Below are 12436 nucleotides of genomic sequence, written 5' to 3' on the forward strand. Positions count from 1 at the left end.
GCTTAGTGATCCGTTAATTCATCTCACAGGGTTACATCTGTATTTCGTGGATCTCTTTGCTAGCCTTATTTCTGTGGAATCTGAGAACAGATATTTCGGATCCCTTTGAAGACTATAGGGCCAAAGGAAATATCCTCCGATAACAAAGAGAAAGAAGCTTTCTGACAAACTTCTTTGTGTTCTGTGAAATCATCTCACAGAGTTACAGCTTTCCCCTCAGGAAGCCTTTCGCTAAGACAGTTCTTGTGGAATTGGCAAAGTGATATTTGGAAGCCCCTAGAGGGCTATGGTGAAAAAGGAAATATCCTCAGATGAAATCTGGAAAGAAGCTTTCTGAGAAACTGCTTAGTGTTCTGTTAATTCATCTCACAAAGTTACATCGGTATTTCGTGGATCTCTTTGCTAGCCTTATTTCTGTGGAATCTGAGAACAGATATTTCGGATCCCTTTGAAGACTACAGGGCGAAAGGAAATATCCTCCGATAACAAAGAGAAAGAAGCTTTCTGAGAAACTTCTTTGTGTTCTGTGAAATCATCTCACAGAGTTACACCTTTCCCCTCAAGATGCCTTTCGCTGAGACATTTCTTGTGGAATTGGCAAAGTGATATTTGGAAGCCCATAGAGGGCTACGGTGAAAAAGGAAATATCCTCAGATGAAATCTGGAAAGATGCTTTCTGAGAAACTGCTTAGTGTTCTCTTAATTCATCTCACAGAGTTACATGTGTATTTCGTGGATCTCTTTGCTAGCCTTATTTCTGTGAAATCTGAGAACAGATATTTCGGATCCCTTTGAAGACCATAGGGCCAAAGGGAATATCCTGCGATAACAAAGAGAAAGAAGCTTTCTGAGAAACTTCTTTGTGTTCTATGAAATCATCTCACAGAGTTACAGACTTCACCTCAAGAAGCCTTTCGCTAAGACAGTTCTTGTGGAATTGGCAAAGTGACATTTGGAAGCCCTTAGAGGGCTATGTTGAAAAAGGAAATATCCTCAGATGAAATCTGGAAAGAAGCTTTCTGAAAAACTGCTTTGTGATGTGTGACTTCCACTCACAGAGTTACATCTGTATTTCGTGGATTTCTTTGCTAGCCTTATTTCTGTGGAATCTGAGAACAGATATTTCGGATCCCTTTGAAGACTATGGGGCCAAAGGAAATATCCTCCGATAAAAAAGAGAAAGAAGCTTTCTGAGAAACTTCTTTGTGTTCTGTGAAATCATCTCACAGAGTTACAGCTTTCCCTTCAAGAAGCCTTTCGCTAAGACAGTTCTTGTGGAATTGGCAAAGTGATATTTGGAAGCCCATAGAGGTCTATGGTGAAAAAGGAAATATCTAGTGATGAAATCTGGAAAGAAGCTTTCTGAGAAACTGCTTAGTGTTCTGTTAATGCATCTCACCGAGTTACATCGGTATTTCGTGGATCTCTTTGCTTGCCTTATTTCTGTGGAATCTGAGAACAGATATTTCGGATCCCTTTGAAGACTATAGGGCCAAAGGAAATATCCTCCGATAACAAAGAGAAAGAAGCTTTCTGAGAAACTTCTTCGTGTTCTGTGAAATCATCTCACAGAGTTACAGCTTTCCCCTCAAGAAGCCTTTCGCTAAGACAGTTCTTGTGGAATTGGCAAAGTGATATTTGGAAGCCCATAGAGGGCTATGGTGAAAATGGAAATATCCTCAGATGAAATCTGGAAAGAAGCTTTCTGAGAAAATGCCCTGTGATGTGTGACTTCCACTCACAGAGTTACATCTGTATTTCGTGGATCTCTTTGCTAGCCTTATTTCTGTGGAATCTGAGAACAGAAATTTCGGATCCCTTTGAAGACTATAGGGCGAAAGGAAATATCCTCCGATAACAAAGAGAAAGAAGCTTACTGAGAAACCTCTTTGTGTTCTGTGAAATCATCTCACAGAGTTACAGCTTTCCCCTCAAGAAGCCTTTCGCTAAGACAGTTCTTGTGGAATTGGCAAAGTGATATTTGGAAGCCCATTGAGGGCTATGGTGAAAAAGGAAATATCCTCAGATGAAATCTGGAAAGAAGCTTTCTGAGAAACTGCTCTGTGATGTGTGATGTGTGACTTCCACTCACAGAGTTACATCTGTATTTCGTGGATCTCTTTGCTAGCCTTATTTCTGTGGAATCTGAGAACAGATATTTCGGATCCCATTGAAGACTATAGTGCCAAAGGAAATATCCCCCTATAACAAAGAGAAAGAAGCTTTCTGAGAAACTTCTTCGTGTTCTGTGAAATCGTCTCACAGAGTTACAGCTTTCCCCTGAAGAAGCCTTTCGCTAAGACAGTTCTTGTGGAATTTTCAAAGTGATATTTGGAAGCCCATAGAGGGCTATGGTGAAAAAGGAAATATCCTCAGATGAAATCTGGAAAGAAGCTGTCTGAGAAACTGCTTAGTGTTCTGTTAATTCATCTCACAGAGTTACATCTGTATTTCGTGGATCTCTTTGCTAGCCTTATTTCTGTGGAATCTGAGAACAGATATTTCGGATCCCTTTGAAGACTATAGGGCCAAAGGAAATATCCTCCGATAACAAAGAGAAAGAAGCTTTCTGAGAAACTTCTTTGTGTTCTGTGAAATCATCTCACAGAGTTACAGCTTTCCCCTCAAGAAGCCTTTCGCTAAGACAGTTCTTGTGGAATTGGCAAAGTGATATTTGGAAGCCCATAGAGGACTATGGTGAAAAAGGAAATATCCTCAGATGAAATCTGGAAAGAAGCTTTCTGAGAAACTGCTCTGTGATGTGTGACTTCCACTCACAGAGTTACATCTGTATTTCGTGGATCTCTTTGCTAGCCTTATTTCTGTGGAATCTGAGAACAGATATTTCGGATCCCTTTGAAGACTATAGGGCCAAAGGAAATATCCTTCGATAACAAAGAGAAAGAAGCTTTCTGAGGAACTTCTTTGTGTTCTGTGAAATCATCTCATAGAGTTACAGCTTTCCCCTCAAGAAGTCTTTCGCTAAGACAGTTCTTGTGGAATTGGCAAAGTGATATTTGGAAGCCCATAGAAGGCTATGGTGAAAAAGGAAATATCCTCAGATGAAATCTGGAAAGAAGCTTTCTGAGAAACTGCTTAGTGTTCTGTTAATTCATCTCACAGAGATACATCTGTATTTCGTGGATCTCTTTGCTAGCCTTATTTCTGTGGAATCTGAGAACAGATATTTCGGATCCCTATGAAGACTATAGGGCCAAAGGAAATATCCTCCGATAACAAAGAGAAAGAAGCTTACTGAGAAACTTCTTTGTGTTCTGTGAAATCATCTCACAGAGTTACAGCTTTCCCCTCAAGAAGCCTTTCGCTAAGACAGTTCTTGTGGAATTGGCAAAGTGATATTTGGAAGCCCATAGAGGGCTCGGGTGAAAAAGGAAATATCCTCAGAAAAAATCTGGAAAGAAGCTTTCTGAGAAACTGCTCTGTGATGTGTGACTTCTACTCACAGAGTTACATCTGTATTTCGTGGATCTCTTTGCTCGCCTTATTTCTGGGGAATCTGAGAAAAGATATTTCGGATCCCTTTGAAGACTATAGGGCCAAAGGAAATATCCTCCGATAAAAAAGAGAAAGAAGCTTTCTGAGAAACTTCTTTGTGTTCTCTGAAATCATCTCACAGAGATACAGCTTTCCCCTCAAGAAGTCTTTCGCTAAGACAGTTCTTGTGGAATTGGCAAAGTGATATTTGGAAGCCCATAGAGGGCTATGGTGAAAAAGGAAATATCCTCAGATGAAATCTGGAAAGAAGCTTTCTGAGAAACTGCTTAGTGTTCTGTTAATTCATCTCACAGAGTTACATCTGTATTTCGTGCATCACTTTGCTAGACTTATTTCTGTGGAATCTGAGAACAGATATTTCGGATCCCTTTGAAGACTATAGGGCCAAAGGAAATATCCTCCGATAAAAAAGAGAAAGAAGCTTACTGAGAAACCTCTTTGTGTTCTGTGAAATCATCTCACAGAGTTACAGCTTTCCCCTCAAGAAGCCTTTCGCTAAGACAGTTCTTGTGGAATTGGCAAAGTGATATTTGGAAGCCCATAGAGGGCTATGGTGAAAAAGGAAATGTCCTCAGATGAAATCTGGAAAGAAGCTGTCTGAGAAACTGCTTAGTGTTCTGTTAATTCATCTCACAGAGTTACATCTCTATGTCGTGGATCTCTTTGCTAGCCTTATTTCTGTGGAATCTGAGAACAGATATTTCGGATCCCTTTGAAGACTATAGGGCCAAAGGAAATATCCTCCGATAACAAAGAGAAAGATGCTTACTGAGAAACTTCTTTGTGTTCTGTGAAATCATCTCACAGAGTTACAGCTTTCCCCTCAAGAAGCCTTTCGCTAAGACAGTTCTTGTGGAATTGGCAAAGTGATATTTGGAAGCCCATATTGGGCTATGGTGAAAAAGGAAATATCCTCAGATGAAATCTGGAAAGAAGCTTTCTGAGAAACTGGTCTGTGATGTGTGACTTCCACTCACAGAGATACATCTGTATTTCGTGGATCTCTTTGCTAGCCTTATTTCTGTGGAATCTGAGAACAGATATTTCGGATCCCTATGAAGACTATAGGGCCAAAGGAAATATCCTCCGATAACAAAGAGAAAGAAGCTTTCTGAGAAACTTCTTTGTGTTCTGTGAAATCATCTCACAGAGTTACAGCTTTCCCCTCAAGAAGCCTTTCGCTAAGACAGTTCTTGTGGAATTGGCAAAGTGATATTTGGAAGCCCCTAGAGGGCTATGGTGAAAAAGGAAATATCCTCAGATGAAATCTGGAAAGAAGCTTTCTGAGAAACTGCTTAGTGTTCTGTTAATTCATCTCACAAAGTTACATCGGTATTTCGTGGATCTCTTTGCTAGCCTTATTTCTGTGGAATCTGAGAACAGATATTTCGGATCCCTTTGAAGACTACAGGGCGAAAGGAAATATCCTCCGATAACAAAGAGAAAGAAGCTTTCTGAGAAACTTCTTTGTGTTCTGTGAAATCATCTCACAGAGTTACACCTTTCCCCTCAAGATGCCTTTCGCTGAGACATTTCTTGTGGAATTGGCAAAGTGATATTTGGAAGCCCATAGAGGGCTACGGTGAAAAAGGAAATATCCTCAGATGAAATCTGGAAAGATGCTTTCTGAGAAACTGCTTAGTGTTCTCTTAATTCATCTCACAGAGTTACATGTGTATTTCGTGGATCTCTTTGCTAGCCTTATTTCTGTGAAATCTGAGAACAGATATTTCGGATCCCTTTGAAGACCATAGGGCCAAAGGGAATATCCTGCGATAACAAAGAGAAAGAAGCTTTCTGAGAAACTTCTTTGTGTTCATGAAATCATCTCACAGAGTTACAGACTTCACCTCAAGAAGCCTTTCGCTAAGACAGTTCTTGTGGAATTGGCAAAGTGACATTTGGAAGCCCTTAGAGGGCTATGTTGAAAAAGGAAATATCCTCAGATGAAATCTGGAAAGAAGCTTTCTGAAAAACTGCTTTGTGATGTGTGACTTCCACTCACAGAGTTACATCTGTATTTCGTGGATTTCTTTGCTAGCCTTATTTCTGTGGAATCTGAGAACAGATATTTCGGATCCCTTTGAAGACTATGGGGCCAAAGGAAATACCCTCCGATAAAAAAGAGAAAGAAGCTTTCTGAGAAACTTCTTTGTGTTCTGTGAAATCATCTCACAGAGTTACAGCTTTCCCTTCAAGAAGCCTTTCGCTAAGACAGTTCTTGTGGAATTGGCAAAGTGGTATTTGGAAGCCCATAGAGGTCTATGGTGAAAAAGGAAATATCTAGTGATGAAATCTGGAAAGAAGCTTTCTGAGAAACTGCTTAGTGTTCTGTTAATGCATCTCACCGAGTTACATCGGTATTTCGTGGATCTCTTTGCTTGCCTTATTTCTGTGGAATCTGAGAACAGATATTTCGGATCCCTTTGAAGACTATAGGGCCAAAGGAAATATCCTCCGATAACAAAGAGAAAGAAGCTTTCTGAGAAACTTCTTTGTGTTCTGTGAAATCATCTCACAGAGTTACAGCTTTCCCCTCAAGAAGCCTTTCGCTAAGACAGTTCTTGTGGAATTGGCAAAGTGATATTTGGAAGCCCATAGAGGGCTATGGTGAAAATGGAAATATCCTCAGATGAAATCTGGAAAGAAGCTTTCTGAGAAAATGCCCTGTGATGTGTGACTTCCACTCACAGAGTTACATCTGTATTTCGTGGATCTCTTTGCTAGCCTTATTTCTGTGGAATCTGAGAACAGAAATTTCGGATCCCTTTGAAGACTATAGGGCGAAAGGAAATATCCTCCGATAACAAAGAGAAAGAAGCTTACTGAGAAACCTCTTTGTGTTCTGTGAAATCATCTCACAGAGTTACAGCTTTCCCCTCAAGAAGCCTTTCGCTAAGACAGTTCTTGTGGAATTGGCAAAGTGATATTTGGAAGCCCATTGAGGGCTATGGTGAAAAAGGAAATATCCTCAGATGAAATCTGGAAAGAAGCTTTCTGAGAAACTGCTCTGTGATGTGTGATGTGTGACTTCCACTCACAGAGTTACATCTGTATTTCGTGGATCTCTTTGCTAGCCTTATTTCTGTGGAATCTGAGAACAGATATTTCGGATCCCATTGAAGACTATAGTGCCAAAGGAAATATCCCCCTATAACAAAGAGAAAGAAGCTTTCTGAGAAACTTCTTCGTGTTCTGTGAAATCGTCTCACAGAGTTACAGCTTTCCCCTGAAGAAGCCTTTCGCTAAGACAGTTCTTGTGGAATTTTCAAAGTGATATTTGGAAGCCCATAGAGGGCTATGGTGAAAAAGGAAATATCCTCAGATGAAATCTGGAAAGAAGCTGTCTGAGAAACTGCTTAGTGTTCTGTTAATTCATCTCACAGAGTTACATCTGTATTTCGTGGATCTCTTTGCTAGCCTTATTTCTGTGGAATCTGAGAACAGATATTTCGGATCCCTTTGAAGACTATAGGGCCAAAGGAAATATCCTCCGATAACAAAGAGAAAGAAGCTTTCTGAGAAACTTCTTTGTGTTCTGTGAAATCATCTCACAGAGTTACAGCTTTCCCCTCAAGAAGCCTTTCGCTAAGACAGTTCTTGTGGAATTGGCAAAGTGATATTTGGAAGCCCATAGAGGACTATGGTGAAAAAGGAAATATCCTCAGATGAAATCTGGAAAGAAGCTTTCTGAGAAACTGCTCTGTGATGTGTGACTTCCACTCACAGAGTTACATCTGTATTTCGTGGATCTCTTTGCTAGCCTTATTTCTGTGGAATCTGAGAACAGATATTTCGGATCCCTTTGAAGACTATAGGGCCAAAGGAAATATCCTTCGATAACAAAGAGAAAGAAGCTTTCTGAGGAACTTCTTTGTGTTCTGTGAAATCATCTCATAGAGTTACAGCTTTCCCCTCAAGAAGTCTTTCGCTAAGACAGTTCTTGTGGAATTGGCAAAGTGATATTTGGAAGCCCATAGAAGGCTATGGTGAAAAAGGAAATATCCTCAGATGAAATCTGGAAAGAAGCTTTCTGAGAAACTGCTTAGTGTTCTGTTAATTCATCTCACAGAGATACATCTGTATTTCGTGGATCTCTTTGCTAGCCTTATTTCTGTGGAATCTGAGAACAGATATTTCGGATCCCTATGAAGACTATAGGGCCAAAGGAAATATCCTCCGATAACAAAGAGAAAGAAGCTTACTGAGAAACTTCTTTGTGTTCTGTGAAATCATCTCACAGAGTTACAGCTTTCCCCTCAAGAAGCCTTTCGCTAAGACAGTTCTTGTGGAATTGGCAAAGTGATATTTGGAAGCCCATAGAGGGCTCGGGTGAAAAAGGAAATATCCTCAGAAAAAATCTGGAAAGAAGCTTTCTGAGAAACTGCTCTGTGATGTGTGACTTCTACTCACAGAGTTACATCTGTATTTCGTGGATCTCTTTGCTCGCCTTATTTCTGGGGAATCTGAGAAAAGATATTTCGGATCCCTTTGAAGACTATAGGGCCAAAGGAAATATCCTCCGATAAAAAAGAGAAAGAAGCTTTCTGAGAAACTTCTTTGTGTTCTCTGAAATCATCTCACAGAGATACAGCTTTCCCCTCAAGAAGTCTTTCGCTAAGACAGTTCTTGTGGAATTGGCAAAGTGATATTTGGAAGCCCATAGAGGGCTATGGTGAAAAAGGAAATATCCTCAGATGAAATCTGGAAAGAAGCTTTCTGAGAAACTGCTTAGTGTTCTGTTAATTCATCTCACAGAGTTACATCTGTATTTCGTGCATCACTTTGCTAGACTTATTTCTGTGGAATCTGAGAACAGATATTTCGGATCCCTTTGAAGACTATAGGGCCAAAGGAAATATCCTCCGATAAAAAAGAGAAAGAAGCTTACTGAGAAACCTCTTTGTGTTCTGTGAAATCATCTCACAGAGTTACAGCTTTCCCCTCAAGAAGCCTTTCGCTAAGACAGTTCTTGTGGAATTGGCAAAGTGATATTTGGAAGCCCATAGAGGGCTATGGTGAAAAAGGAAATGTCCTCAGATGAAATCTGGAAAGAAGCTGTCTGAGAAACTGCTTAGTGTTCTGTTAATTCATCTCACAGAGTTACATCTCTATGTCGTGGATCTCTTTGCTAGCCTTATTTCTGTGGAATCTGAGAACAGATATTTCGGATCCCTTTGAAGACTATAGGGCCAAAGGAAATATCCTCCGATAACAAAGAGAAAGATGCTTACTGAGAAACTTCTTTGTGTTCTGTGAAATCATCTCACAGAGTTACAGCTTTCCCCTCAAGAAGCCTTTCGCTAAGACAGTTCTTGTGGAATTGGCAAAGTGATATTTGGAAGCCCATATTGGGCTATGGTGAAAAAGGAAATATCCTCAGATGAAATCTGGAAAGAAGCTTTCTGAGAAACTGGTCTGTGATGTGTGACTTCCACTCACAGAGATACATCTGTATTTCGTGGATCTCTTTGCTAGCCTTATTTCTGTGGAATCTGAGAACAGATATTTCGGATCCCTATGAAGACTATAGGGCCAAAGGAAATATCCTCCGATAACAAAGAGAAAGAAGCTTTCTGAGAAACTTCTTTGTGTTCTGTGAAATCATCTCACAGAGTTACAGCTTTCCCCTCAAGAAGCCTTTCGCTAAGACAGTTCTTGTGGAATTGGCAAAGTGATATTTGGAAGCCTATACAGGGCTATGGTGAAAAAGGAAATATCCTCAGATGAAATCTGGAAAGAAGCTTTCTGAGAAACTGCTCTGTGATGTGTGACTTCCACTCACAGAGTTACATCTGTATTTCGTGGATCTCTTTGCTAGCCTTATTTCTGTGGAATCTGAGAACAGATATTTCGGATCCCTTTGAAGACTACAGGGCGAAAGGAAATATCCTCCGATAACAAAGAGAAAGAAGCTTTCTGAGAAACTTCTTTGTGTTCTGTGAAATCATCTCACAGAGTTACACCTTTCCCCTCAAGATGCCTTTCGCTGAGACATTTCTTGTGGAATTGGCAAAGTGATATTTGGAAGCCCATAGAGGGCTACGGTGAAAAAGGAAATATCCTCAGATGAAATCTGGAAAGATGCTTTCTGAGAAACTGCTTAGTGTTCTCTTAATTCATCTCACAGAGTTACATGTGTATTTCGTGGATCTCTTTGCTAGCCTTATTTCTGTGGAATCTGAGAACAGATATTTCGGATCCCTTTGAAGACCATAGGGCCAAAGGGAATATCCTGCGATAACAAAGAGAAAGAAGCTTTCTGAGAAACTTCTTTGTGTTCTGTGAAATCATCTCACAGAGTTACAGACTTCACCTCAAGAAGCCTTTCGCTAAGACAGTTCTTGTGGAATTGGCAAAGTGACATTTGGAAGCCCTTAGAGGGCTATGTTGAAAAAGGAAATATCCTCAGATGAAATCTGGAAAGAAGCTTTCTGAAAAACTGCTTTGTGATGTGTGACTTCCACTCACAGAGTTACATCTGTATTTCGTGGATTTCTTTGCTAGCCTTATTTCTGTGGAATCTGAGAACAGATATTTCGGATCCCTTTGAAGACTATAGGGCCAAAGGAAATATCCTCCGATAAAAAAGAGAAAGAAGCTTTCTGAGAAACTTCTTTGTGTTCTGTGAAATCATCTCACAGAGTTACAGCTTTCCCTTCAAGAAGCCTTTCGCTAAGACAGTTCTTGTGGAATTGGCAAAGTGATATTTGGAAGCCCTTAGAGGTCTATGGTGAAAAAGGAAATATCTAGTGATGAAATCTGGAAAGAAGCTTTCTGAGAAACTGCTTAGCGTTCTGTTAATGCATCTCACCAAGTTACATCGGTATTTCGTGGATCTCTTTGCTTGCCTTATTTCTGTGGAATCTGAGAACAGATATTTCGGATCCCTTTGAAGACTATAGGGCCAAAGGAAATATCCTCCGATAACAAAGAGAAAGAAGCTTTCTGAGAAACTTCTTTGTGTTCTGTGAAATCATCTTACAGAGTTCCAGCTTTCCCCTCAAGAAGCCTTTCGCTAAGACAGTTCTTGTGGAATTGGCAAAGTGATATTTGGAAGCCCATAGAGGGCTATGGTGAAAAAGGAAATATCCTCAGATGAAATCTGGAAAGAAGCTTTCTGAGAAACTGCTTAGTGTTCTGTTAATTCATCTCACAGAGTTACATCTGTATTTCGTGGATCTCTTTGCTAGCCTTTTTTCTGTGGAATCTGAGAACAGATATTTCGAATCCATTTGAAGACTATAGGGCCAAAGGAAATATCCTCCGATAACAAAGAGAAAGAAGCTTACTGAGAAACTTCTTTGTGTTCTGTACAATCATCTCACAGAGTTACAGCTTTCCCCTCAAGAAGCCTTTCGCTAAGACAGTTCTTGTGGAATTGGCAAAGTGATATTTGGAAGCCCATAGTGGCCTATGGTGGAAAAGGAAATATCCTCAGATGAAATCTGGAAAGAAACTTTCTGAGAAACTTCTCTGTGATGTGTGACTTCCACTCACAGAGTTATATCTGTATTTCGTGGATCTCTTTGCTAGCCTTATTTCTGTGGAATCTGAGAACAGATATTTCGGATCCCTTTGAAGACTATAGGGCCAAAGGAAATATCCTCCGATAACAAAGAGAAAGAAGCTTTCTGAGAAACTTCTTTGTGTTCTGTGAAATCATCTCACAGAGTTACAGCTTTCCCCTCAAGAAGCCTTTCGCTAAGACAGTTCTTGTGGAATTGGCAAAGTGATATTTGGAAGCCCATAGAGGGCTATGGTGAAAAAGGAAATATCCTCAGATGAAATCTGGAAAGAAGCTTTCTGAGAAAATGCTTAGTGTTCTGGTAATTCATCTCACAGAGTTATATCTGTATTTCGTGGATCTTTTGCTAGCCTTACTTCTGTGGAATCTGAGAACAGATATTTCGGATCCCTTTGAATACTACAGGGCCAAAGGAAATAACCTCCGATAACAAAGAGAAAGAAGCTTTCTGAGAAACTTCTTTGTGTTCCGGGAAATCATCTCACAGAGTTACAGCTTTCCCCTCAAGAAGCTTTTCGCTAAGACAGTTTTTGTGGAATTGGCAAAGTGATATTTGGAAGCCCATAGAGGGCTATGGTGAAAAAGGAAATATCCTCAGATGAAATCTCGAAAGTAGCTTTCTAAGAAACTGCTCTGTGATGTGTGACTTCCACTCACAGAGTTACATCTGTATTTCGTGTAACTCTTTGCTATCCTTATTTCTGTGGAATCTAAGAAGAGATATATCGGATCCCTTTGAAGACTATAGGGACAAAGGAAATATCCTCCGATAACAAAGAGAAAGAAGCTTCCTGAGAAACTTCTTTGTGTTCTGTGAAATCATCTCACAGAGTTACAGCTTTCCCCTCAAGAAGCCTTTCGCTAAGACAGTTCTTGTGGAATTGGCAAAGTGATATTTGGAAGCCCATAGAGGGCTATGGTGAAAAAGGAAATATCCTCAGATGAAATCTGGAAAGAAGCTTTCTGAGAAACTGCTCTGTGATGTGTGACTTCCACTCACAGAGTTATATCTGTATTTCGGGGATCTCTTTGCTAGCCTTATTTCTGTGGAATCTGAGAACAGATATTTCGGATCCCTTTGAAGACTATAGGGCCAAAGGAAATATCCTCCGATAACAAAGAGAAAGAAGCTTTCTGAAAAACTTCTTTGTGTCCCGGGAAATCATCTCACAGAGTTACAGCTTACCCCTCAAGAAGCCTTTCGCTAAGACAGTTCTTGTGGAATTGGCAAAGTGATATTTGGAAGCCCATAGAGGGCTATGGTGAAAAAGGAAATATCCTCAGATGAAATCTGGAAAGAAGCTTTCTGAGAAACTGCTCTGTGATGTGTGATGTGTGACTTCCACTCGAAGAGTTACATCTGTATTTCGTGGATCTCTTTGCTAGCCTTAT

The sequence above is a fragment of the Macaca fascicularis genome, chromosome X, assembly GCF_037993035.2.
Source record: "Macaca fascicularis isolate 582-1 chromosome X, T2T-MFA8v1.1".
In the NCBI taxonomy this organism is placed as follows: Eukaryota; Metazoa; Chordata; class Mammalia; order Primates; family Cercopithecidae; genus Macaca; species Macaca fascicularis.